Genomic DNA, 26,861 nt, shown 5'->3' with positions numbered 1-26,861 from the left:
CGACCCACGTGCAGGACCTTGCACTTGGCCTTGTTGAACTTCATGCGGTTTGCATGGGCCCACCTCTCCAGCCTGTCAAGGCCCCTCTGGATGGCATCCCTTCCCTCCAGCGTGTCGACCACACCACACAGCTTGGTGTCGTCGGCAAACTTGCTGAGGGTGCACTCGATCCCACTGCCCATGTCGCCGACAAAGATGTTGAACAGTGCCGGTCCCAGTACCGACCCCTGAAGAACACCACTCGTCACCGTTCTCCACTTGGACATTGAGACGTTGACCACAACTCTTTGAGTGCGACCATCCAGCCAATTCCTTATCCACCGAGTGGTCCATCCATCGAATCCATGTCTCTCCAATTTAGAAACAAGGATGTCATGCGGGACAGTGTCAAATGCCTTGCACAAGTCCAGGTAGATGACGTCTATCACTCTTCTCTTGTCCACCAACACTGTCACCCCATCATAGAAGGCCACCAAATTTGTTCAGGCACGATTTGCCCTTAGTGAAGCCATGGTGGCTGTCACCAATCACCTCCTTGTTTTCCATGTGCCTGAGCATAGTCTCCAGGAGGGTCTGCTCCATAATCTTGCCAGGTGCGGAGGTGAGACTGACCGGCTTGTAGTTTCCTGGGTCTTCCTTTTTTCCCTTCTTAAAAATGGGGGTTATGTTCCCCCTCTTCCAGTCAGTGGGAACTTTGCAGGACTGCCAGGACTTCTCAAATATGATGGCGAGTGGCCTGGCCACTTCATCTGCCAGTTCCCTCAAGACCCGTGAATGCATCTCATCAGGTCCCATGGACTTGTACACCTTCACTTACCTATAGAATCTTTTCTTGTTGTCCTTGACGTCCCTGGCCAGATTTATTTCTGTCAGGGCTTTGGCTTTCCTCACCTGCTCCCTGGCTGCTCGGACAGTTTCTCTGTATTCCTCCCGGGCTACCTGTCCTTGCTTCCACCCTCTGTAGGCTTCCTTTTTTTGTTTGACTTTGCCCAGGAGCTCCTTGTTCATCCATGGGGGCCTCTTGGTGGTTTTGCTTGACTTCCTCCTTGTTGGGATGCGTTGCTCCTGAGCTTGGAGGAGGTGATGCTTGAATATTAGCCAGCTGTCTTGGGCCCCTCTTCCTTCCAGGACTTTGTCCCATGGTATTCTAGCAAGCAGGTCCCTGAAGAGGCCAAAGTCTGCTCTACTGAAGTCCAGGGTATTGAGCTTGCTATGTGCCCTCCTCGCTGCCCTGAGGATCCTGAATTCCACCATTTCGTGGTCACTGCAGCCAAGGCTGCCCTTGAGCTTCACATCCCCTACCAGGCCCTCCTTATTGGTGAGAACAAGGTCCAGCATGGCACCTCTCCTCATGGGCTCCTCTATCACTTGGAGGAGAAAGTTATCATCAACACGTTCCAGGAACCTCCTGGATTGCTTGTGCCCTGCTGTGTTGCTCCTCCAACAGATATTGGGGTGATTGAAGTCCCCCATGAGGATCAGGGCTTTTGAACATGAGGCTGCTCCTATCTGCCTATAGAAGGCCTCATCCACTCGGTCTCCCTGGTCAGGTGGCCTGTAGCAGACCCCTACTATGATGTCCCCTGCCCCAGCCCTCCTTTTAATCCTGACCCATAGGCTCTCAGTTGGCTCCTCATCCATCCCCAGGTGGAGCTCCATGCACTCCAGCTGGTCATTGACATAGAGAGCCATACCTCCTCCTCATCTCCCCTGCCTGTCCTTCCTAAAGAGCCTGTATCCTTCTATCCCAACACTCCAGTCATAGGAGCCATCCCACACAGGCGTGCACACATCTCCAACTCCTCTTGTTTATTCCCCATGCTCTGCGCGTTCGCGTAGAGGCATTTCAGTTGGGCCCCCGATGAGGCTGACTTATTGGCTGGAGCAGCTGGAATTCCTTTGATGTATTTTACCAGTGTTGAAAAAAAAAGAAAAAATTAGTATGGTGAAGTACAAAGGATATCTGAAGCCAGTACATCATTAGGTCAAATTACAGAGTTACCTTGAAAAAAATCCATAATTAAGTATTCTTTACTTCTCCCCATTTCTTTTCTGCTGCCTGCCTCCTTTCCTTCCCCCCAGTCTCTCCACAAACTCAGTCTTTTTTGCTCGGTATATGCTGGTATATGTGCTGGTTTGTGCAATCTCTTTTCTCCTTTGAGCTTATTTTAGGTATGATTTTCTGTAATTTTTAGGAAAGTAAAAAAAAAGAAGAGGAAAATAATTTTAGCAAAGAACCATTTGATGTAGTTGTTTCTTCACTTTGATGTATAATTGTATTTCCTTATTACTAATATGAATATAGAATTACCTTGAAACCTCAAATTAGTTCAGTTAAACTTGATCAACCAAACATGTACATTTCTTACCATACATATATCTTCATCCTATAAAATGCAGGGAACAATGTCACAATATAAAGTTTTTGCCTCAGATTTCAAAGACCTTCTGGGGCCAGTCAGTCTGTTACTTCTCTGAATGGAGTAAGTTAGCATTTCTTATTATCCCTTCCCAAATCCAGAGTGCTATGGAAAGAACAAAACCAACAACAACAACAAATCATCCAGAAACAATTACATCAGTACAAATGACTCAAGTCTTGTAAATTTCATCAAAGTGTAAAACATATTTTAGGGAGCAAGTCTAGTGTAGTGTGAGAGTTTTTTTTTTTTTTTTTTCCTGGCTGGCTCTGCATTTTGCCTTAAACCTATGTTGTACTGAAGTACTTAGCTATGTGCCCATGGAGAGCTTCATGTGCTCTGATTTGACCAAATACTTAAGCACTTTATAAAATAAACATTATGGTGATTGAACAATAAATGTGATATGGGTGAAGCCAGTTGTATTTAGTAGTGCTTTTCACATTGTCAAATGTGAAATGTGTCTGATGCCTTTGTGTTGGTTTTGCGTGGCAAGGTTTTGATAGCAGGGGGGCTGCAGGGGTGGCTTCTGTGAGAAGCTGCTAGAAGCTTCCCCTGTGTCTGATAGAGCCAATGCCAGCCGGCTCCAAGACGGACCCACTGCTGGCCAAGGCCAAGCCAATCAGCGCCTCTGTGATAACATATTTAAGAAAGAGAAAAACAGTTAGAAAGCGCTTTTTGCAGCCAGAGAGAGGAGTGAGAAGATGTGAGAAACTCTGCAGACACCAAGGTCAGTGCAGAAGGAGGGGGAGGAGGGGCTCCAGGCGCCAGAGCAGAGATCCCCCTGCAGCCCATGGTGAAGACCATGGTGAGGCAGGCTGTCCCCCTGCAGCCCATGGAGGAAGGATGAGGGGGTGTAGAGATTCCACCTGCAGCCCGTGGAGGACCCCACGCCAGAGCAGGTGGAGGCACCTGAAGGAGGCTGTGACCCCGTGGGAAGCCTGTGCTGGAGCAAGCTCCAGGCAGGACCTGGGGCCCCGTGGAGAGAGGAGCCCACGCCAGAGCAGGTTTGCTGGCAGGACTTGTGACCCCGTGGGGGACCCATGCTGGAGCACTCTGTTCCTGAAGGTCTGCACCCCATGGAAGAGACCCACGCTGGAGCAGTTCATGAAGGACTGTAGCCCGTGGGAAGGACTCACATTGGAGAAGGTCGTGAAGGACTGCCTCCCATGAGAGGGACCCCATGCTGGAGCAGGGGAACGATGAGAGGAGTCCTCCCCCTGAGGATGAAGAAGTGGCAGAAACACCGTGTGATTTAACTGACCATAACCCCCATTCCCCATCCCCCTGTGCTGCTGGGGGGGGCGGAGGTTGAAGCCGGGAGTGAAGTTGAGCCTGGGAAGATGGGAGGGGTGGGGGGAGGTGTTTTAAGATTTGGGTTTATTTCTCATTCCTCTGCTCTGTTTTGCTTAGTAATAAATAAGATGAATTCCCTCTCTAAGTTCAATCTGTTTTGCTCGTGATGATAATTAGAGAATGATCTCTCCCTGTCCTTATCTCGACCCGTAAGTTGTTTTTTTTTCGTTGTACTTTTTCTCCCCTGTCTAATGAAAGAGGGGAGTGATAGAGCGGCTGTGGTGGGCACCTGGCCCTCAGCCAGGGTCAACCCACCACAGCCTTTATATATGCAACATACCTCCCATAAACTTGCATTTTGTGTGCTATAATGTACATTTTCTGCTTCATCTTTTTTTTCTCATTTTGCATTTAAATGGACAAAGAAGCAATTACTTGCATGGACAAAAAAAAGAAAAAGAACATAGCCTACATTCTAATGTTTAACACTGGTGGTAATTCTGAATACTCTATTCTTGGATGATTTGCTTTCTGGCTATAGAAAGCAACTAGTAAGAAAGTGCAAGGTTCTGAATGAGACATTCATTTGGCAAAAACATAGCCAAAGATGACTTAAGTGGTGATAAAAATATAGTGGCTGGGAGAGATGTCTGAATTATTCATTTCTGTTGATACCGTAAACATGGCACGGGGCAAGCTGTAATATACGTCTTGGAGGTCACATAGATAATGAAATCAGTTGTTTATACCAATAAAAATCATAGCAAGGAGTTTTGATTACATAATAAGGATGTGTTAGCCACTGTATTGGGTCTGGCTGAGATGGAGTTCACTCTCCCCAGAGCAGCCCTCATGGTGCTGTGCTGTGTATTGGTAGCTAGCAAGGTGTTGATAACACACCAGTGTTTGGGCTACTACTGAGCAGTGCCAGCACACATCAAGGCTGTCTCTCCAACATTTCTTTCCCCCCCCTCAGCAGCAGGCTGGGGGTGGGCAAGATCTTGGGAGGGGACACAGCCAGGACAGCTGACCCAAAGTGACCAAAGGGATATTCCATACCATATGACGTCTGCTCAGCAATAATAAGCTGAGAGATAGGGGGAGGAACTGAGGGCATTAGGGTTTTTTTACAATGTTTGTCTTCCGGAGTAAGGAGTACGCGTACTGAAGCCCTGCTTCCCAGGAAGTGGCCAGACATCGCCTGCTGACGGGAAGTAGAGAATAATCTTTGCTTTTTGCTTTGCTTCCGTGCGTAGCTTTTTGCTTTAGCTACATTAAACTGCCTTTATCTCAACCCACGAGTTTGGGGTTGGTTTTTTCCATCTTATTTTCTCCCCTCCCTGCCTTGCTGAGGAGGGGAGTGATAGAGCGGCTTGGTGGACACCTGGCATCTAGCCAAGGTTAAACCACCACAGTCCTTTTTGGTGCCCAATGTGGGGCATGACAATGGCAGTTTTGTAATAAGGGTGCTACAGCCATAGTAGTTATTAAGTTGCAAGCTCCTGTGCAGGTCACGGGGTTTGTTAGCTGTGCTGCTTATTTCTTTATTTTGCTAAACTTAGGAACATGCTGATACAAACAATGGCTGTTCTGTGCTTTGGCCTGGTGCTGATGATCTTACTGTGCTGGGGGAGCTATTTTGTGGGGAGGATGAAGGAACTTGGGAGCATGCTGGTACAAACAATGGTTATGTGCATGGCCCTGGCATTGATGTTATTGCTGTGCTGGGGGAGCTATCTTGTGGAGATGATAGGGGAATACATCTCTCTCTCTCTACCTGGGTTTGACGTGGATGGTTTCATTATGCAGGCTCCCAAGGTCCTTGTTCACCCTTATGTAAGCTCTTTAATATTACTAATGAATACTGCTGGCATATTACGGGTGTTGTGGAGTTTGGTTTTGTCCTGGTTTAAGGGGAGACAACTTTTGAGTGAGGCAATACTGAAACGTGCCCTGAGGCAGCCGGTCCCCGGGGTGGCAGGGTGTGTGGAAGGATTTGGGCAGGTTCCTAGGGCGGTTATCACCTCCTATAGCCTGGGACTTCACACCTGAACAGGCAAGCAATCCCAGCAAACTGACACGCCACCTGATAGAAGGGTGCCTTGCCTACCCCAATGAAAACCAACAGCTTCTAGCACTGTCCTGGGGCCTGGCCTGGGCCTATCGAGCCACAGCGCAGAACTCTCAGAGGACTGTGGTTGAGGCAGGGACCCAAACTGCAGCTGAGGACACCGTGGCTGAGATAGGGATCCAAACAATAACAACTACAGTAATTGCCCCAGTAGTAAAAAAGAAACAGTGGACCAGGAGGTCAACAGGTCCATTTCATCGGTTAGTAAAGGAGGAGGAAGAAGAGGAGGAGAGGTTTGATCAGGAAGCTGGTCCTTCAGCAAAGAAGTGGGAGGAAGGAGTGAGAGAAATAACACAAGAAGCAGAAATTACCCGGTCCCTAACCTCATCCAAACTTTGACATATGCAGAAAGATTACAGCCGCTAGCCTGGTGAGCGGATTGCTGCCTGGCTGCTTCAATGCTGGGATAATGGGGCCAACAGTCAGCAACTGGAAGGCAGGGAAGCCCAACAGCTGGGATCCCTTGCTAGAAACCGAGGAATTGAGAGGGGAATTGGAAAAGAGACAGCAGTTTGCAGTCTCTGGAGACGGCTGCTCTCAAGTGTGAGGGCAAGATATCCATTCAAGGAAGATCTTGTGAACTCCCCAGGAAAGTGGACCACCGCAGATGAAGGCATCCAGTACCTGAGAGAACTAGCAGTGTTGGAAGTCATCTATAGTGATCTAGATGATGAGGAGGTCTCCAAAGATCCAGAGGATGTCCTGTGCACACAGGCCATGTGGAGGAAAGTGATTCAAAGTGCCCCAGCATCGTATTGTAACAGCTTGGCAGCAATGTATTTCCCAGATATGGACACACCAACTGTGGAGAAAGTGTCGTCTTGGCTCCAGAACTTTGAAGAAAACCTCTGTACCTCCTCATCCCTATGGACCAGCGCATTGGCTGTCAGAGGTACCCCAAGAAATCAGTCATCTCCTGCTCCGGTCAGAGGGAAAGGGAGCCCCAGGCATATGCCGTGTGGTGCTCTCTGGTTCGTCCTGCGTGACCAAGGGGAGGACATGAGGAAGTGGGACGGTGAACCCACCTTTAAGCTGGAAGCCCGTGATCGTGAACTGAGAGGGAAGACAGCTGTTAAGAAGGGGACACCCAAGAAGGCCGTCAGCGTAGTTGCTACAGAGACACAAGAAGGCAAACAGTGATCTCCCAGACGTAAAACTAAAATCACCTCCCTTGATCCTGGTGAGGGGACCTCTGGTCTGGCACTGCAAGGGTCAGACAATGAAAACTCTGACCAGGAACAGGAATAGAGAAGGTCCCTGCCTTCGGCCAGGAGGAGGAAAGGGATGGCCGGGTATACTGGACTGTGTGGATTCGATGGCCTGGCACGTCAGACCCGCAGAAGTATAAGGCTTTGGTAGACACTGGTGCACAGTGTACACTGATACCATCAGGGTATAGGGGCACAGAACCCATCCGGATCTCTGGAGTGACAGGGGGATGCCAAAAACAGTCCGTATTGGAGGCTGAGGTGAGCTTAACAGGGGACAAGTGGGAGAAGCACCCCACTGTGACCGGCCCAGAGGCCCCTTGTATCCTTGGCATAGATTACCTCAGGAGAGGATACTTCAAGGACCCAAAGGGGTACCAATGGGCTTTTGGTGTAGCCACTGTGAACACAGAGAAGATCAAACAGCTATATCTACCCTGTCTGGTCTCTCAGAAGATCCCTTTGTTGTGGGACTGCTGCAAGCTGAAGACCAACAGGTGCCAATTGCTACCAGGACAGCGCACTGGCGGCAATATCGCACAAATCGAGACTCCCTGGCTCCCATCCATGAGCTGATTCATCAACTGGAGAACCAGGGAGTCATCAGCAAGACTCACTCACCTTTTCATAGTCCCATATGGCCAGTGCAAAAGTCTGATGGAAGGTGGAGGTTAACGGTGGACTATCGTGGCCTAAACGAAGTGACGCCACCACTGAGTGCTGCTGTACCAGACACGTTAGAGCTCCAATATGAATTGGAGTCAAAAGCAGCCAAGTGGTATGCTACAAATGACATCGCCAATGCATTCTTCTCAATTCCTTTGGCAGCCGAATGCAGGCCACAGTTTGCTTTCACTTGGAGAGGTGTTCAATACACCTGGAAAAGACTGCCCCAGGGGTGGAAGCATAGTCCTACTATTTGTCATGGACTAATCCAAACTGCACTGGAAGAGGGTGGTGCCCCTGAACATCTACAATACATCGATGACATCATTGTGTGGGGCAACAAAGTAGAAGTGTTTGAGAAGGGAAAAAGAGTAATTCAGATTCTTCTGAAAGCTGGTTTTGCCATAAAGAAAAGCAAGGTCAAGGGACCTGCACAAGAGATCCAGTTCTTGGGAATAAAATGGCAGGATGGACACCGTCATGTGCCTATGGATGTGGTTAACAAGATAGCAGCTATGTCTCCACCAGCTAACAAGAAGGAGACACAAGCCTTCCTGGGCCTTGTAGGGTTCTGGAGAAGGCATATTCCAGGTTATAGTCAGCTTGTGAGCCCTCTCTATCGAGTAACCTGAAAGAAGAACTATTTTGAATGGGGCCTTGAGCAACAACAAGCCTTTGAGCATATCAAACAGGAAATAGCTCATGCAGTAGCTCTTGGGCCTGTCCGGACAGGACCAGCTGTACAAAATGTACTCTACACTGCAGCTGGGGAGCATGGCCTCACCTGGAGCCTCTGGCAGAAAACAGCAGGAGAAACCCGAGGTCGACCATTAGGGTTTTGGAGCCGGGGGTATCAAGGATCAGAAGCCCACTACACCCCAACTGAAAAGGAGATTCTAGCAGCATATGAAGGGATTCGAGCTGCTTCAGAAGTTGTTGGTACAGAAGCGTCTCTCCTCTTGGCACCGCGATTGCCCATGCTACACTGGATGTTCAAAGGAACCATTCCCTCTACACATCACGCAACTAGCACTACATGGAGTAAGTGGGTAGCATTAATCACTGTGGGATGCCAGACTTGTCCAGGCTTGTTGGTGCCGAATACAGGGCCATTATGAGCCAGAAGAAGGGGCCCAGGGGGAGTCCGACTTGGGCGAGAGCATGGATTGAGCAACTTGCTTATTGCGTTGGTTTTGTGTGGCAAGGTTTTGGTAGTGGGGGGGCTACAGGGGTGGCTTCTGTGAGAAGCTGCTAGAAGCTTCCCCTGTGTCTGATAGAGCCAATGCCAGCCGGCTCCAAGACGGACCTGCCGCTGGCCAAGGCCAAGCCAATCAGCGCCTCTGTGATAACATATTTAAGAAAGAGAAAAACAGTTAGAGAGGGCTTTTGCAGCCAGAGAGAGGAGTGAGAAGATGTAAGAACATCTGCAGACACCAAGGTCAGTGCAGAAGGAGGGGGAGGAGGTGCTCCAGGCACCGGAGCAAGATTCCCCTGCAGCCCGTGGTGAAGACCATGGTGAAGCAGGCTGTCCCCCTGCAGCCCATGGAGGAAGGATGAGGGGGTGTAGAGATTCCACCTGCAGCCCGTGGAGGACCCCACGCCGGAGCAGGTGGAGACACCTGAAGGAGGCTGTGGCCCCGTGGGAAGCCTGTGCTGGAGCAAGCTCCTGGCAGGACCTGTGGACCCATGGAGAGAGGAGCCCATGCCAGAGCAGGTTTGCTGGCAGGACTTGTGACCCCGTGGGGGACCCACGCTGGAGCAGTCTGCTCCTGAAGGTCTGCACCCCGTGGAGGAGACTCACGTTGGAGAAGTTCGTGAAGGACTGTCTCCTGTGAGAGGGACTCCATGTTGGAGCAGGGGAACGATGAGAGGAGTCCTCCCCCTGAGGGTGAAGAAGCGGCAGAAACACCGCGTGATGAACTGACCGTAACCCCCACTCCCCGTCCCCCTGTGCTGCTGCGGGGGGCGGAGGTTGAAGCCGGGAGTGAAGTTGAGCCTGGGAAGATGGGACGGGTGGGGGGAGGGGTTTTTTAAGATTTGGTTTTATTTCCCATTCCTCTACTCTGTTTTGCTTAGTAATAAATTAGATGAATTCCCTCTCTCAGTTCGGTCTGTTTTGCTCGTGATGATAATTAGAGAATGATCTCTCCCTGTCCTTATCTCGACCCGTAAGTTTTTTTTCATTGTACCTTTTCTCCCCTGTCTAATGAAAGAGGGGAGTGATAGAGTGGCTCTGGTGGGCACCTGGCCCTCAGCCAGGGTCAACCCACCACAGTGATTTTTTGGAGATGCCGGGGATATAGAGGATCCGAGGCCCGCTACACTCCAACGGAAAAGGAGATATTGGCAGCCTACGAAGGGGTTCGAGCTGCTTCAGAGGTGATTGGCACTGAAGCACAGCTCCTCTTGGCACCCTGACTGCCAGTGCTGGGCTGGATGTTCAGAGAGGGCCCCTTCTACATACCATGCAACCGATGCTATGTGGAGTAAGTGGGTTGCACTGATCACGCAATGGGCTAGAATAGGAAGCCCCAATCATCCAGGAATTCTGGAAGTGATCACAGACTGGCCAGAAGGGAAAGATTTTGGAATGTTGCCAGAGGAGGAGGAGGTGACACGTGCTGAAGAAGCCCCACCGTATAATAAACTGCCAGAAGATGAGAAACCATATGCCCTCTTCACTGATGGGTCCTGTCGCATCGTGGGAAAGCATCGAAGGTGGAAGGCTGCTGTACGGAGTCCTACACAGTGAGTTGCAGAAGCTGCTGAAGGAGAAGGTGAATCGAGCCAGTTTGCAGAGGTGAAAGCCATCCAGCTGGCTTTAGATATTGCTGAAAGAGAAAAGTGGCCGATGCTCTACCTCTACACTGACTCATGGATGGTGGCCAATGCCCTGTGGGGGTGGTTACAGCAGTGGAAGCAGAGCAACTGGCAACGCAGAGGCCAACCCATCTGGGCTGCCCCATTGTGGCAAGATATTGCTGCCTGGCTAGAGAAGCCGGTTGTGAAAGTATGTCACGTAGATGCCCACGTACCCAAGAGTCAGGCCACTGCTGAGGAACATCAGAACAACCAGCAGGTGGATCAGGCTGCCAAGATTGAAGTGGCTCAGGTGAATCTGGACTGGCAGCGTAAGGGTGAATTATTTATAGCTCGTTGGGCCCATGACACCTCAGGCCATCAAGGAAGAGATGCGACATGTAGATGGGCCCGTGATCGAGGGGTGGACTTGACCATGGATGCTATGAAACATGCCCTGCAATCAAGCAAGCCAAGCGGGTAAAGCCTCTGTGGTATGGAGGATGATGGTTGAAATATAAATATGGGGAAGCAAGGCAAATCAACTACATCATGCTCCCACAAACCCGCCAAGGTAAGCGCTATGTACTTACAATGGTGGAAGCAACCACTGGATGGCTGGAAACATATCCTGTGCCCCATGCCACTGCCCGGAACACTATCCTGGGTCTTGAAAAGCAAGTCCTGTGGCAACATGGCACCCCAGAGAGAATTGAGTCAGACAACGGGACTCATTTTCGGAACAACCTCATAGACACCTGGGCCAAAGAGCATGGCATTGAGTGGATGTATCACATCCCCTACCATGCACCAGCCTCTGGGAACATCGAAAGGTACAATGGACTGCTAAAGACTACCCTGAGAGCAATGGGTGGTGGGACCCTCAAACACTGGGACACACATTTAGCCAAGGCCACCTGGTTAGTTAACACTAGGGGATCTGCCAGTCAAGCTGGCCCTGCCCAATCAAAATTCCCACGCCCAGTAGAAGGGGATAAAGTTCCTGTAGTGCGCATGAAAAATATGTTGGGGAAGACAGTTTGGGTTATCCCTGCTTCAGGCACAGGCAAGCCCATCTGTGTGATTGCTTTTGCTCAGGGACCAGGGTGCACTTGGTGGGTGATGAGAAAGGATGGTGAAGTCCGGTGTGTACCCCAAGGGGACCTGATTTTAGGTGAGAATAGCCAATAAATTAAATTGTATGTTGTTAATTGCTAAATAACCCTGTCATTGTACATTATCACTACTACAATTACTATATGCTGTATCAACGGTATTACAGTAAGAATCACCCAAATTAATGAAGGATGAATATTGCGATGATGGAATTAGAACTGGCCTTGGCAACCGGCGCTCAGTAACTTCCTTGAAGATCAACACCTTCAACCCACAGACTGCGAGCACAGACCCCACCAAACACACCAGTCGCAAGTTCCGGTATGCAGCATGTAGTAATCCAACAGTATACATCATCACTCCTGCCCTGAGAGATTGTTATGATAAATGGAGCCTAAGGATATGGGCTAAGTGAACTCAGTGGACATTTTGCGGACATTTATGGACATTTTAAAAGGGTGGTCCACAGACTAAGGGAATGATATCAGCATATTATATTATATCAAGGGATGAGAAAGGTGGTAGTGGTTAATGAGGATGTATTGAATTGTGAGGGATCTGAGCATGACGTAAATAGTATGGAATAAGGGGTGGATAATGTCCTGTTTCAGCTGAGAGGGTTAATTTTCTTCATAGTAGCTAGTATGGGGCTATGTTTTGGATTTGTGCTGGAAGCAGTGTTGATAATATAGAGATGTTTTTGTTCTATGGACCTGTTGTTGTTGAGCAGTGCTTACAAAGAGCCAAGGCCTTTTCTGCTTCTCGCACCACCCTGCCACTGGGATGGCTGGGGGTGCACAAGGAGTTGGGAGGGGACACATCCAGGACAGGTGACCCAAACTAGCCAAAGGGCGTATTCCATACCATGTGATGTCATGCTCAGGATAAAAGGGAAGCTAGTTGGTGAGGGGCAGCAGCAGCTCCAGGACACGTGGCTTGGGGACAGTCCGGCTTTGGGACGTGTCTGAGCATGCGGTATGAGTTGTATGGTTGTTGGGTGAGAAACTGCATTGTGTATCACCAGTTTTGTATATTCTAAGTACTGTTGTTGTTTTGTTTTGGTTTTTTCTTTCCCTCTCCCTTTGCTATCCCAGTAAACTGTCCTTATCCCAACCCACGAGGTTTCGCCTTTTCCTTCCCATTCTCCTCTCCATCCCACTGGGGCAGGGGCACAGGGGGCAGGAGTGAGCGAGTAGCCACATGGTGCTCAGCTGCCGACTGGGGCTAAACCACAACAGGACATGACAAAGATGAAGGTTTGCATGTTCTTAGCCCATTAGCAGATATTTAAATCTGGATTTTTGGATTGCTGAAGGAAGAAAAATGATGTAGTGGGTGGCTGCCTAGATTCCCAGGTGAGTTCTTTTTCTTTTTCCCCCCTTTTTTACCATGCAAGAAAGATGATTTTTGAGTCTGAAGGACTGGATTAGCAACAGGAGCCACATGTCAAACTACTGTAAAAAGCTTTTAATTACAGATTTAAAAAACCCTGTTTAGAATGTATACAGGCAAACTCAGGTATAAACAAAGGTGCCAGATAGATAGATGTGCCAGGTCACAAGTCTGACTGTAAGGTATTAGTGCTCTGTGCCTGACAGGCACCATTAATGCAGAATGACAAAGGACAGACCCATGACATTTCATACCACAGATGTGAAACACCAGAAATACCTGTAACAGAGGGATTTTTCTCAAATGCTCAGAGCCAAATTTTGAAGTACTCAGCACCCATTGCTTGCTTTCAAAACATCTCTTTTTCAATTTGGGTATGTAAAAAATCAGCTTCTGGATCAAATAGCAACATCTGATGACATTAACATTTTTCACCTGAGCTTCACATTGAATGACTGCTCATAACCCTGTGCAGACACAAGAAAAAAAAAAATCAACCTAAACCTATTTCACTGAGGAAAGTTTCTGAGGTTTTTTTAGTTTTGTTTTGTGTTGTTTTGCATTGTTTTGGTTTTCAAAAAAAACTAACAAACATACGTGGCATGTTGTTTATAAAAGGCTAAGAGTGAAGTCCTTAGTGAGGTTACCTTTGGTCTGTGAGGAATGGTAACAAACTGCAGCATTTAAGTTCCGTGTTTGATCTCTACCCACAGAGGCCAGATGGTAACATTTTCTTTCCCTAAAAAATGATGAGTATTTCTGAAAAATCTGAGCAGTTATGAATTTTGATGTTCTTCTCTTATCTGCATATCTAGTGGAAGCATAAACCATCCATTTTACGAAAAGGGTAATTATAGCTTTCAACACTGACTTCCTAGGTACAGTGGGTCAGAGCTGAATATCAAGTAATTTTATGTTTTAATGATTTATTACTAGTTCTTTAGTAATTTTGACCATTAATCATTTCATTGTGTCCCTCTGCTGAGAACTACCTAGCATCTTGGACTTGCCAATCAGTGACATGGAAAGTTATTTATTTAATTGATATGGGTACCACAACCCTGGAATAGAGGTGGTCAAATGTATGCAGACAATTCTTGTATCTAACCACCAGTTATCCAGCTCCCAGAACCAACTTTGCCGTAAAAGTTGAATAAAGGAAGATAGTAAACTCTCCTGACAACTATAGAGCTTCCAACAGAGGTTTAATAATTGTATAAAATATGTTTGCTGGATAAATCCTTTCTGTGCATTCCAGGAAAAAGAATTTGGAAGACTGTATATTGCATCAGGGGAGGTTTAGATTAGATATTAGGAAAAAATTTCTTCACCAAAAGAGTGGTTAGGCATTGGAACAGGCTGCCCAGAGAGGTGGTGGAGTCACCATCCCTGGAGGTGTTCTAAAAACGGGTAGACGTGGCACTTAGGGACATGGTTTAGTAGAAATGGTGGTGTTGGGTTGATGGTTGGACTTGATGATCTTAGAGGTCTTTTCCAACCTTAAAGATTCTATGATTCTATGATTCTATGATAAATGCATCATCTGGTGACATTTACCGTAATGGTATAATTAAGACAGAACTAAATTAAAAGCACTCCTAATGGGCTTTTTCCATGTCACTTATTAGTTATATATCACTGCCAGCTCTGTTTTTCTTCATATTTTGGAAGCATTGGAACATACTCTACTAGGCATTGTACAAATATATCATGATAAAAATATTTTTCTCAAGTAAATTGTAATCTAAAAGACAACATTTTCTCTTATTGTCTCCTCACGCTCCCCAGATTAAGGACACAGTCCTGCTGCCCTTAAATATGTACTTGTGCCACTGACCTCACTTTATCAAGGGAAGAGCAGACATGTAGATACATGGTGATAAGGGACCTGGAAACCCTTCTGCAGATAAACAGTGTCAGTAGCTCAAGCCTCAGCCAGCTCTGGTTAATCTCTCATGATACTCAGTGAATTACAGATGGGAGTAAGGACTGGGGAAACCGAGACTTAAATAGTTCCAGGGTTTTTAATCTCTCCTCATCTGGAAACCTTAGTAATTTTCATTGCTTTTCTCAAGAATTTTCTATTTCTGCCATGTCGAGTTGACCAAAATGGAACATAGTATTCAAGGTGAGAGTGTACTGTACCACTGATTTATCATTCTTCCCTTTATGGTGCCTAGTGCAAATCAAAAAGTTATAATCTTGAAGTAAAGTTGCAGCTTTCAGTTCCTGGAGTGTGCTCCCTACAAATATGGTCTGTGACAATCCAAATAAGAAAAGAAAAAAAGAACATGGCACATAATGGATATTTAGTAGATCGGGGGTATTGTGAATTATCTTTGGACAGTTTCTTTCAGCAGATAAATCAATATTCAGCCTCTTCTTTTGTCAGGTTGTGATGGTGGTATGAAAAAACAAGCTTTTGTTTACATCTGAAAATTAAAAGCTGCACAGTGATAGAATATTCAGTGGAACCACTGTGATAGATAAGATGTCAAGGAGAGCTCCAGGCACTACAACAATGCTTTAAAAAGATAAATAAATTTACAGTGTTATCTTCTAAGTTGAAGCCTCATACAACTTATACATATGTACAACCAGAGTCTTTTTTGTGCTATCTACATCTTTGCACATTTGTAAATGTTCTCTTACAAGGTGGCGTGGGGATGGGGAGGAGAATGGGAAAAACAAAGGCAAAGCCTCGAGGGTTGGGATAAGGACAGTTTACTGGGACAGCAAGGGAGAGGGAAACAATCAACAACAGTACTGATAATGGAATGTTCACAATGGGTGACAACAGAAAGCAATTTACTGATCCAATGACTGACAGGACACTCAGCCCACACTCAGACCCTACTGGGCACCAACCCCACCCCTCCCTGACTAGCCCCCTTTTATGGTGAGCATGACATCACATGGTATGGAGTAGCCCCCTGGCCAGCTTGGCTCACCTGTCCTGGCTCCTTGTGAAAATTCACTCTATCCTTGCCAGAACCAGGACATTATTCACCCCTTATTCTATACCATCTACGTCATGCCCTGATTATTCACAGATATCATTCCCTTAGTCTATGGGCTATCGCTCTAAAATGTCTGTCGAGTTCATTTAGTCCATGGCTTTGGGTTCCATCTGCCATTACAGTCTCTCAGAGCAGGAGCGATGGTGTGTGCTGCTGGATTGTTGCACACTGCATCTGGAGTTTTCACGGCTGGTGTATCTGGCATGGTCCATGCTCGCAGTCTGCGCATTGAAGATGTGATTTTCAATGAAGTTCCTGGGCACCAGTTGCTGAAGTCAGGTCTAGTTCCATCATCATGGCACTGTGCTCAGTTTCATCAAAGTCCATCCTTCATTAATTTGGGTGATTCTTATGGTCATACCATTCATACAGCATATAGTTATTAACATCATACAATTTAATTTATTGGCTATTCTCACCTAAAATCAGGTCCCCTTGGGGTACACACCGGACTTCACCATCCTTTCTCATCACCCACCAAGTGCACCCTGGTCCCTGAGCAAAAGCAATCCCGCAGATGGGCTTGCCTTTGCCTGAAGCAGGGATAACCCAAACTGTCTTCCCCAACATATTTTTCATGCGCACTACAGGAACTTTATCCCCTTCTACTGGGCGTGGGAATTTTGACTGGGCAGGGCCAGCTCGATTGGCAGATCCCCTAGTGTTAACTAACCAGGTGGCCTTGGCTAAATGTGTGTCCCAGTGTTTGAGGGTCCCACCACCCATTGCTCTCAGGGTAGTCTCTAGCAGTCCATTGTACCTTTCGATGTTCCCAGAGGCTGGTGCATGGTAGGGGATGTGATACACCCACTCAATGCCATGCTCTTTGGCCCAGGTGTCTATGAGGTTGTTCCGAAAATGAGTCCCGTTGTCTGACTCAATTCTCTCTGGGGTGCCATGTCGCCACAGGACTTGCTTTTCAAGACCCAGGATAGTGTTCCGGGCAGTGGCATGGGGCACAGGATATGTTTCCAGCCATCCAGTGGTTGCTTCCACCATTGTAAGTACATAGCGCTTACCTTGGCGGGTTTGTGGGAGCATGATGTAGTTGATTTGCCTTGCTTCCCCATATTTATATTTCAACCATCATCCTCCATACCACAGAGGCTTTACCCGCTTGGCTTGCTTGATTGCAGGGCATGTTTCATAGCATCCATGGTCAAGTCCACCCCTCGATCACGGGCCCATCTATATGTCGCATCTCTTCCTTGATGGCCTGAGGTGTCATGGGCCCAACGAGCTATAAATAATTCACCCTTACGCTGCCAGTCCAGATTCACCTGAGCCACTTCAATCTTGGCAGCCTGATCCACCTGCTGGTTGTTCTGATGTTCCTCAGCAGTGGCCTGACTCTTGGGTACGTGGGCATCTACGTGACATACTTTCACAACCGGCTTCTCTAGCCAGGCAGCAATATCTTGCCACAATGGGGCAGCCCAGATGGGTTGGCCTCTGCGTTGCCAGTTGCTCCACTTCCACTGCTGTAACCACCCCCACAGGGCATTGGCCACCATCCATGAGTCAATACAGAGGTACAGTATCAGCCACTTTTCTCTTTGAGCAATATCTAAAGCCAGCTGGATGGCTTTCACCTCTGCAAACTGGCTCGATTCACCTTCTCCTTCAGCAGCTTCTGCAACTCACTGTGTAGGACTTCATTAAAGCAGCCTTCCACCTCCGATACTTTCCCACAATGTGACAGGACCGATCAGTGAACAGAGCATATGGCTTCTCATCTTCTGGCAGTTTATTATATGGTGGGGCTTCTTCAGCATGTGTCACCTCCTCCTCCTCTGGCAACATTCCAAAATCTTTGCCTTCTGGCCAGTCCGTGATAACTTCCAGAATTCCTGGATGATTGGGGCTTCCTATTTGAGCACACTGTGTAATCAGTGCAACCCACTTAGTCAGCATAGCATCGGTTGCATGGTGTGTAGAAGGGGCCCTCTCTTTGAACATCCAGCCCAGCACTGGCAGTCAGGGTGCCAGGAGGAGCTGTGCTTCAGTGCCAATCACCTCTTAAGCAGCTCGAACCCCTTCATAGGCTGCCAATATCTCCTTTTCCGTTGGAGTGTAGCAGGCCTCGGATCCTCTGTATCCCCGACTCCAAAACCCCAGGGGTCGACCTCGAATCTCCCCTGGTGCTTTCTGCCAGAGACTCCAGGTAGGGTCATTCACCCCGGCTGTGGTGTACAGCACATTTTTCACATCTGGTCCTGCCTGGACTGGCCCAAGAGCTATGGCATGAACAATTTCCTGTTTAATTTGTTCAAAGGCTTGTCGTTGCTCAGGGCCCCATTTGAAATCATTCTTCTTCTGGGTGACGTGGTAGAGAGGGCTTACTATCAGACTGTAATTCAGAATGTGCATTCACCAGAAACCCACAACACCTAAGAAGGCCTGTGTTTCCTTTTTGTTGGTTGGTGGGGACATGGCTGCTATTTTGTTGATCACATCCATTGGGATCTGGTGACACCCATCATGCCATCTTATTGCTAAAAACTGGATTTCCTGCGCAGGCCCCTTCACCTTGCTTCGTTTTATGGCGAAGCCAGCCTGCAGCAGGATTTGGATTATTTTCTTCCCTTTTTCAGATGCTTCCTCTGCTGAGTTGCCCCATACAATGATGTCATCAATGTATTACAGATGTTCTGGGGCTTAAACTTTTTCCAGTGCAGCCTGGATCAGTCTATGGCAAATGGTGGGGCTTTGTTTCCACCCCTGGGGCAGTCAGTTCCAAGTGTACTGGACGCCCCTCCAAGTGAAAACAAACTGTGGCCTGCACTCTGCCACCAAAGGGATCGAGAAAAATGCTTTAGCTATATCAATTGTGGTGTACCACTTGGCTGCCTTTGACTCCAGTTCATATTGAAGTTCCAGCATGTCTGGCACGGCAGCACTCATCGGCGGTGTGACTTCATTCAGGCCATGACAGTCCACTGTCAGCCTCCACTCTCCATTGGACTTCCGCACTGGCCATATGGGACTGTTAAAGGGTGAGTGGGTTCTGCTGATCACTCCCTGACCCTCCAGTTGATGAATCAGCTTATGGATGGGAACCAGGGAGTCTCGCTTGGTGCCATATTGCTGCCAGTGCACGGTTGTGGTAGCAATTGGCACCTGTTGTTCTTCGACCCTGAGCGATCACACAACAGAATGGTCCTCCGAGAGACCAGGCAGACTAGACAATGGTTCAATTTCCTCCGCTTCCAAGCCAGCTATTGCAAAAGCCCACCAGTAGCCTTTTGGGTCTTTGAAATACCCTCTCCTGAGGTAGTCTAGGCCCAGGATGCATGGAGCCTCTGGGCCAGTCACAATGGGGTGCTTTTGCCACTCATTCCCAGTTAGACTTACTTCAGCCTCCAACAGAGTCAACTGTTGGGATCCCCCCGTCACACCAGAAATAGAGATGGGTTCCACCCCTTCATAGCTGGATGGCATTAGGGTACACTGTGCACCAGTGTCCACTAGGGCCTTCTACTCCTGTGGGTCTGATGTGCCAGGCCATCGGATCCACACAGTCCAATAAACCCTATTGTCCCTCTCCTCCACCTGGCTGGAGGCAGGGCCCCTCTAGTCCTGCTCATCATATTTGCTACTCACTTCTTGCAAAAAGGACTTAGAAGTCCCTTCAAGAGGATCATAAGTGCGATCTGGCCTTTCACTCAATCTGGGGGGCTGCCTGGTGGAAACTGGAGCAGCATTCTTTCTGGAAGAGTCCCTTCTTACATCTGTCTTGCCTTACAGCTCACCTACTCGTGCCCGTAGTGTTGAGATAGGCTTCCCATCCCATTTCCTCATGTCTTCTCTGTGGTCGTGCAGATAAAACCACAGGATACCTCGTGGTGCGTACGCTCTATATCCCCTCTCCGGAGCAGAGGAACACTTACTCCTAAAAGCTGAAATATGGGTCTGTGCAGGTGGGGTGTAAGATATACCCTCCTTGAGTTGCCAGACGTCCTGGGACAGTTTCTCCACAGCCGAGACGAGGGAGGAAGAAAGGCTCTCTTCACATCGCCGGAGTCGGCCAGCCACTTCATCCACTGTGGATGCCTCTTCACTTTTCCAGTCCATTACTGCCAGTGAGTTGGCGTACGATGATGGTGCAATCCTTACAGTTTTTCGCCACATGGGTCGGGTACACTGGACTTCATCAGGGTCTGTGGGCAACTGCGCGTTGTCCGGATCATAATAAACCATCTCCCGCACAGCTAATTCCCTCAGATATTGAATACCTCTCTCCATAGTGGTCCACTTGCCTGGCCGACATACGACATCTTCACTGAAGGGATACCTTTCCCTCCCTCTTGACAGGAGTCGCCTCCAGAGGCTGAGGGCTTGTGCCTTCTTCCCAATTGCCTTGTCAATGCCCCCTTCCCTAGAGAGGGATCCCAGCTGCTTGGCCTCCCTGCCCTCCAGTTCCAGGCTACTGGCCCCGTTATCCCAGCATCGGAGCAGCCAGGTAATGATGTGCTCCCCTGGAAGGCGGCTGAAATCTTTCCGCATATCTCACAGCTCACTCAGGGACAGGGGTTGGTTAATTACCTCTGGTTCTGGCTCTTCTTCCTGTTCTCGTGATGGTCCCGGTTCATCATCATCTTTCACTAAGTGAACCGATTTCCTTGTGTATTTCTTTTTGTGTGTAGGGGCGACTGATACTGGTATGGGTTGATCTTTTGGCTTGGCTATGGTGCCTGTTGCAGGAGTTTGTGTAGCTGTAGTGCCTGTTGCGGGGGTTTGGGTATCCACAGTGCCTGTGGGTCTGTTCTCCCTCTCTCCCCCCAGATGGTGCTGTCTACTATCAGGCAGTGTTTAATAGATCATGGCCAGGGCCCAGCACAGTGCGGTAAGTTGTGTCTCTTTAGAATACCCACAGCATTTTCCCTTCAAATATTGTACCACTTTATCAGGGTCTTGCAGTTGTTCGGGAGTGAAGCTCCAAAGTGTTGGGGGTGAGAAGGTCTCTAGATTCCTGCCCATACTCTCCCACATGTCATGCTACCCCTGACTATCCAGGCTCAAGGCAGATCTCTGAGTTGTATTCTTAAAACAATTTTTTGCTAACCCTGAACAGGACTTGAAACACATTCAGGAGACCTAGCAATAGGAACATGCTGGCTTGAACATCCCAAGGGTATTCAAAATTCTCAAAAATTGTTGTAACCAACCAAAAGGGGAAAGGGGAGGTGAAAGAGTGGGAGGAGGTATCCCCTCCTGCCTTCTCCATACATTGGGTGTGATTATTAAACTATTCTGAGAGATGTTGTCCAAGGTATGGGCATGACAGAAATGCCACATACAAATACCAGCTTAGGCTCATGACCATAGATGTTATCTTATCATAAGTCGATATCACACAGTACAACAAAATGAGAATACAAACCCTTCTCCCAGAGGTGATAAACAGCATGGCAGGGATTACATAGAGTAAGTACAGGTTTACAAACCAGAGCCATGTGACCAAACAAAACGCATTGTGACCAGTGACTGTTTAAATAACATTATAAATACTTATCACAATTTTGTTTTTAACAGGCTTCGCAGATCTGTCATTATCTCAACCCTTCATGCCCCACATTGGGTGCTAAAAAGGACTAACATGGTATAGCCCCAGCTGGCAGCTGAGCACCACGCGGCCGCTCGCTCACCCCTCCCCGAGGCGAGATGATGAGGAGAATGGGAAGACAAAGGGAAACCTCGTGGGTTGGGATAAGGACAGTTTACTGGGACAGCAAAGAGAGAGGGGAACAACAACAGTACTTATAACGGAATATACACAATGGGTGATAACAGAAGGCAATTTACCAACCCAACAACCAACCAGATGCTCAGCCCACACTCAGACCATCCCAGAGCCCCACCAAGCCACCCTTCACCGACTAGTCCCCTTTTATGGTGAGCATGAAATCACATGGCATGGAATAGCCCCTTGGCCAGCTTGGCTCACCTGTGCTGGCTCCTTGTGAAAATTAACTCTATCCTAGCCAAATACAGGATGTGTAATGAGAACTGAGAATGTTTGCATTCTCTCGGCTACTTCTTTTAGCCAGCAGCTATTGCAATATGCCCATAAGGAGAAACTCAAGCAGATGGAACAGAAACTCAAAGAGGGAAAGATACATAGAAAATATCTCATCATTATCCAATTTCAAGGAAACGGTTTAAAGATAACTAGCTTGTAAGTGATTGGGGTTGTATTGTTGTTAACTGCAGCCACCTGTTTCCAAAAGAGGAAGAATGGGTTCTCGGCTAAAGCTTGGCTAAAACAATATCTAGCTAAAGTTGGATATCTTGGCTCTTTTCCTAGAACTGTTACAGACTTCCTGTAGGACCTCATAGCATTTCTTACACTTCCTGGGAATTATTTTCTTCATCTCTGTCCACTTACATGCCTGTCATTCATTAATGAGAAGCGCTCTAATATACAGCAAGTACAAAAGTAATTTTTGACAGGGCAGCAAAGTGATAGCAAATGTGGTGTACCAATCAGGGCATCAGAATCCATGGAGACAGTGGTGGGTTTTTTTCATTATAAAACCACTACCTCTTACCTTTTGGAATGGAGATGATCCTGGATCATTGAGGTAGTTTTGCAACAGTAAACTGAGGTATATACACACTAGCACACATTCGTACTTTTTAGACTGTTTTATACTCATTTATTCTCCTGAAATGCAATGCATCTAATAGAGAGAAACCATCAAGCCATGACTTAGTTCCTATCTCCGGCATTCTTGGGGGCCCTAGAGCAGGTCACTTCATTTCTCTGAGTTTTTCTTTTCCTCCCCTGTCTTTTCTCACTGACAAAGTTCTCTGGGCCGTGGTTTCTCTTTTACAGTGTCCTTTCATATTTTCTTTAGTCTTGAACTCCTCTTTAGTTTGCTAGATCTGTCAATATGACGATGTTGTACTGAATAACAGCTGCAGAGATGTTAGGTTCCTCTATAATCCTTGACAAGATTTGAAAAATCCTTGCAGGTTCCATAGAGGAGGGATGATGGAAGGAATCATGATTTTATACATTTATTTATTCATTCTTTCATTCACTCACAGATATTACTGACTAGTTTCAGTGTATACCCTGGAGTTCCAACACATGTTCTTAACAGATGTTTTATTATTTGATCTTTTGTTATATTCATCCAAACTGCCACAACAGTTACCCCCCTTTTTATCTCCTTCTACCCCAAACTAAATAAAAAGAAAATAAACTCTTCATAATCATAGCTAGTGTTGGGTTACTCTGACTCAGAAATCACTCACCCCAAGGGAAATTATAACCAATTTTTATCTTTACAAAGTCTACCTTATGAGCTTAGTGACTTGAGATACAATGTGTTCTGATTTCTGAAGGCTCAGACTTGGATTTTCAGGAAAACAGGGATTACTCTTTCAGAACAGTTATCTTGTCTTACTTTCTGGCCCTAAAAAGGAGTAAGACAGGTTGTTTTAAAAGTATATTTTAATATTTTGGAGTAAACAGTCTGCTTCATGGATCTTACTTTGCTAGGCTCCATAGTTTTTAGCATATATCCCATGCATCATCCTTCAGGAAAGGAACCCTGCGATTCATCATGGTGTGGGTTACACAAGAAGTTTGTCCCCTTGATCTTGTTTCTGATTCAACCCTCTCTCTACCACCAGTTTTGTGTTGAGATTGTCAGTTATCTGAGCATACACAGCACTGGAAGGTGACAGTATGAAAACAGTTATCTATAGGTGATTGAAGTTCTCCTTGAATCTTAATGGTCTTATAACAGCATCTACTTTTACGTTGAAGTACCTTCATTTATTCAACTAACTTTGAAAATGTTTGCTTAAGTGATTTTTTCTGTATTGACTTAGCAAGTTAATAGCAGAGGAGAAAGACAGTCCTTCGCTTTATCCATCAAAGTACCATTCCCACTTCCTGTCTCAGGCTGTCATTGGAGAAGCGAAGTTATTATTACTAGCTATATTTGTATTTCTCTAACATAATTTTCATACTTGTGTGCATTGGATATTACTTATTATATTGCTTATAGAAATCTAGAAACAATCCTAAACCTAGGTACTAGCAACCACAAGACATTCATATCAATATCATCCTTGTCCTGTTAAAGTTTGGAAACATCTCTGAGATTTTTTTGAGCTGTTCATATGTCTTTTTACAATGTTTACAACTTTATTATATATAATAATATTTTCAATTTTAAATAATATTTACTTTTTGGTTTTTAAATTTACAATAGCATACAAAACTTACTTTGAACCAAGAGACAAAAATTACTTCTATCTGAATTGTCAAATATGAAATAGAATCATGAGGGTACCAAAACAACAAAGAAAAAGAAACTGAGAATGTCATAAAACTTTAAAATTATATGTGTTTGGAAAAGGATTAATTAAAAAAAAGATAAATGATACATTAAAATGTTCAGTAAAAATACATTAAAGTCTGTTAGAAAATTTGTCAGTGAAGATTTTTTTTTTTTTCTGAGACATTTTTGGCCACATATTCTTGCATTCTATAGAAATTGTACAAATTTTTTGTACTTAAAATACTAAAAGAACTAATTTTTTTTCCTAAATGTCTATGGAAGATATAAATAAGCATTGCCAATATTCGTTTCCCTAATAACTTGATTTCTCTAGATCAATTTTATTTGCCATTTGGCCTACATTTTACTTGATTAGGTTCACAGTTTCTTGTAACAAAGGACATTTATTTTTCATGAAAGGCATGAACTACAACAAATAGTCTCTGTAAAAGATATTTCACTAAATTAGAGAGCTTATATTTGCAATGTCCATAGCTCCCAAAGGCACATAAGGTACATTATACTTTCCAAAAGAGAGATGAGATGACAACCTCTTTGACAAATCAAACAAGAATCAAAGTTTCAAGCTGTGGTCACTAATTTGGGGCACTTCCATTTCTGAATGTTCAGCTAGAGGCACTTAAGACAGGAGAAATTAAGAAAAAGCTGTACAGCTTTTGCACAATTCTGGGTCAAAATTCTGACAGCTCTTGAAATATAAAATTGGAGTTAAACAAGGAAGATGGCTAAATTGATGCTATATGATGCTAAAAGATGATTATGTGTGTGTATATATATTCAAAACTTCTGTGCACTTATGTTTTCTATTAAATGAAAAGTATGTAGAATCCCAGAAATAAAGTCCTCCCCAAGATTATATGGAGAATGTAATCATTATGTACCTGGTGCTGCTAAGGTAAATATCGATTTTATGTTGATGGCTCTAAGCAAGCAGTGATTTCTCAGCTTTTATACAAACATCCTTCATTAGATAAGGTTCATTTGAGAAATTTTACAGGTTTTTTTATTTTTAGAACTCCTTTGACAAGTCCATAACCTAATGCAAATGTGATTGCTCTCATCTTAGCTAACACATCAGGTTGGACCCCAGATTCTCCATTAAAAGAGAAAGGTTGATGATGTTCAAAGCACTAACACTTCTTACTCTGCAAAGATGGACTTATATGGGTTACGCAAACATCTTGTTTTGTTGATGAATACTCAACAAACATTCTAGTTGGAGCACTAGCAACATTCTGTTGATTTCCATAGTCACCAGACAGTGAATTGCATTCAGATGCCAGCGTTTTCATTTGGGACTTGTTGTGCCCTTTGAAAAAGTAAGTTTTTAGGCATAATCTATTTGATTTTTTTTTTTAAGCAAATTATGAGAGTGATGGACTACTTTGTAGGGAAGAATGCAGATGTGTTGGTGATACAAGTGGTGGTAGGTATTCATTTCCCATGCTGTAATGAGGAGTGTGTTCCTCTTGTGATATTGCCGGTAAGGGGAGAAAGAAGGGAGACCATTTCTTACCACTCACGAGTGTGCCTTGTTGTGTGAGAGTCAAAATATTCTGATGTCATTTACTGTTATTGGACTGTCATTGCTCATAATCATTAATTCAAAAGAGGATTCTCCAGAGGTGCTTAGTGGTATATATTTTTTCCACTGACAGAAGATGAAACTCTAAGTGTAAATAGGTAGCTAGAAACCACTGAAGAACACCTGATTCAAGATAAGGTTTCCACCATGGAATTCCAGTTTTTCTTATTATAATGCTGTAGGAAAGAGAAGTTGTATTAACCATCATTTCACATTTAGTTTTATACTTCTTCCTACCCTTAGCAGTCACTATATTGTGATGTATGGTGATCTTCTCACAACTGCTGAGAGGTTATTCTGTGTCATGTTACATTATAATAGTATTTTCCAGAGGCATTAATTCCTGCTTGGACTGAAGTGGTAAAGCACAGATGACAAAAGATACTGTCATTATGCACTCAAGAAGATCTCCAATACAAGCCTGAACATTTGTACTACTGCAGAAATTATTATATGGTGCTTATATTTTGGAGAATGCTTATTATATAATACATCTAAGATAGCTCCTCTCCTCAGAGAGGAATTGAAATTTTTCAATGTCTTAGTATATTTCCTGGTAGGACTGAACCTCATACCCCTACCCCAAACTGGACATTTGTCACAATAAAAATAACTTGATGTAGAGATAAAGATACAGCAAATTTCACCACATACTACAAGACTGATATGAGCTGGCTTCTAATCTCATTGGTGATGGTTGAAGAGAGGAGTAAGTTTATTCAGGACAAAGGAATTTCCTGACTTATCCTCCACATAATAGAAACTGACACTATAAGTTTTGACCCTCTCTGGGATCTCAGTTTCTGTTATTATGTAGAAGATTCCAGTACCTGTACACAGTGTTCTCAAAGGAAAACAGCAAATAAAAACCTTTAAAAAAATGAAGAAAAAAAAATACTGATCTTAT

The 26,861-nt window shown here is 45.7% G+C and overlaps 2 long non-coding RNA genes across 2 annotated transcripts in view; one reads left to right on the top strand and one right to left on the bottom strand.

Annotated features, from left to right (window-relative positions):
- LOC142599234 (uncharacterized) overlaps positions 1-26,861 on the top strand; it is a 399,433-nt gene that overhangs the window by 132,900 nt on the left and 239,672 nt on the right. The gene's annotated exons all lie outside the window — the stretch shown is intronic.
- LOC142599265 (uncharacterized) overlaps positions 21,590-26,861 on the bottom strand; it is a 451,049-nt gene continuing 445,777 nt past the window's right edge. Inside the window, exon 3 of the long non-coding RNA XR_012832895.1 lies at positions 21,590-21,642. This is a non-coding gene — a long non-coding RNA (uncharacterized LOC142599265). The remainder of the gene's footprint in view (positions 21,643-26,861) is intronic.

Source organism: Balearica regulorum, chromosome W (assembly GCF_011004875.1).
Source record: "Balearica regulorum gibbericeps isolate bBalReg1 chromosome W, bBalReg1.pri, whole genome shotgun sequence".
NCBI lineage: Eukaryota > Metazoa > Chordata > Aves > Gruiformes > Gruidae > Balearica > Balearica regulorum.
The sequence above is the reverse complement of the archived record's forward strand: the minus strand, read 5'-3'. Positions and strand labels throughout refer to the sequence as shown.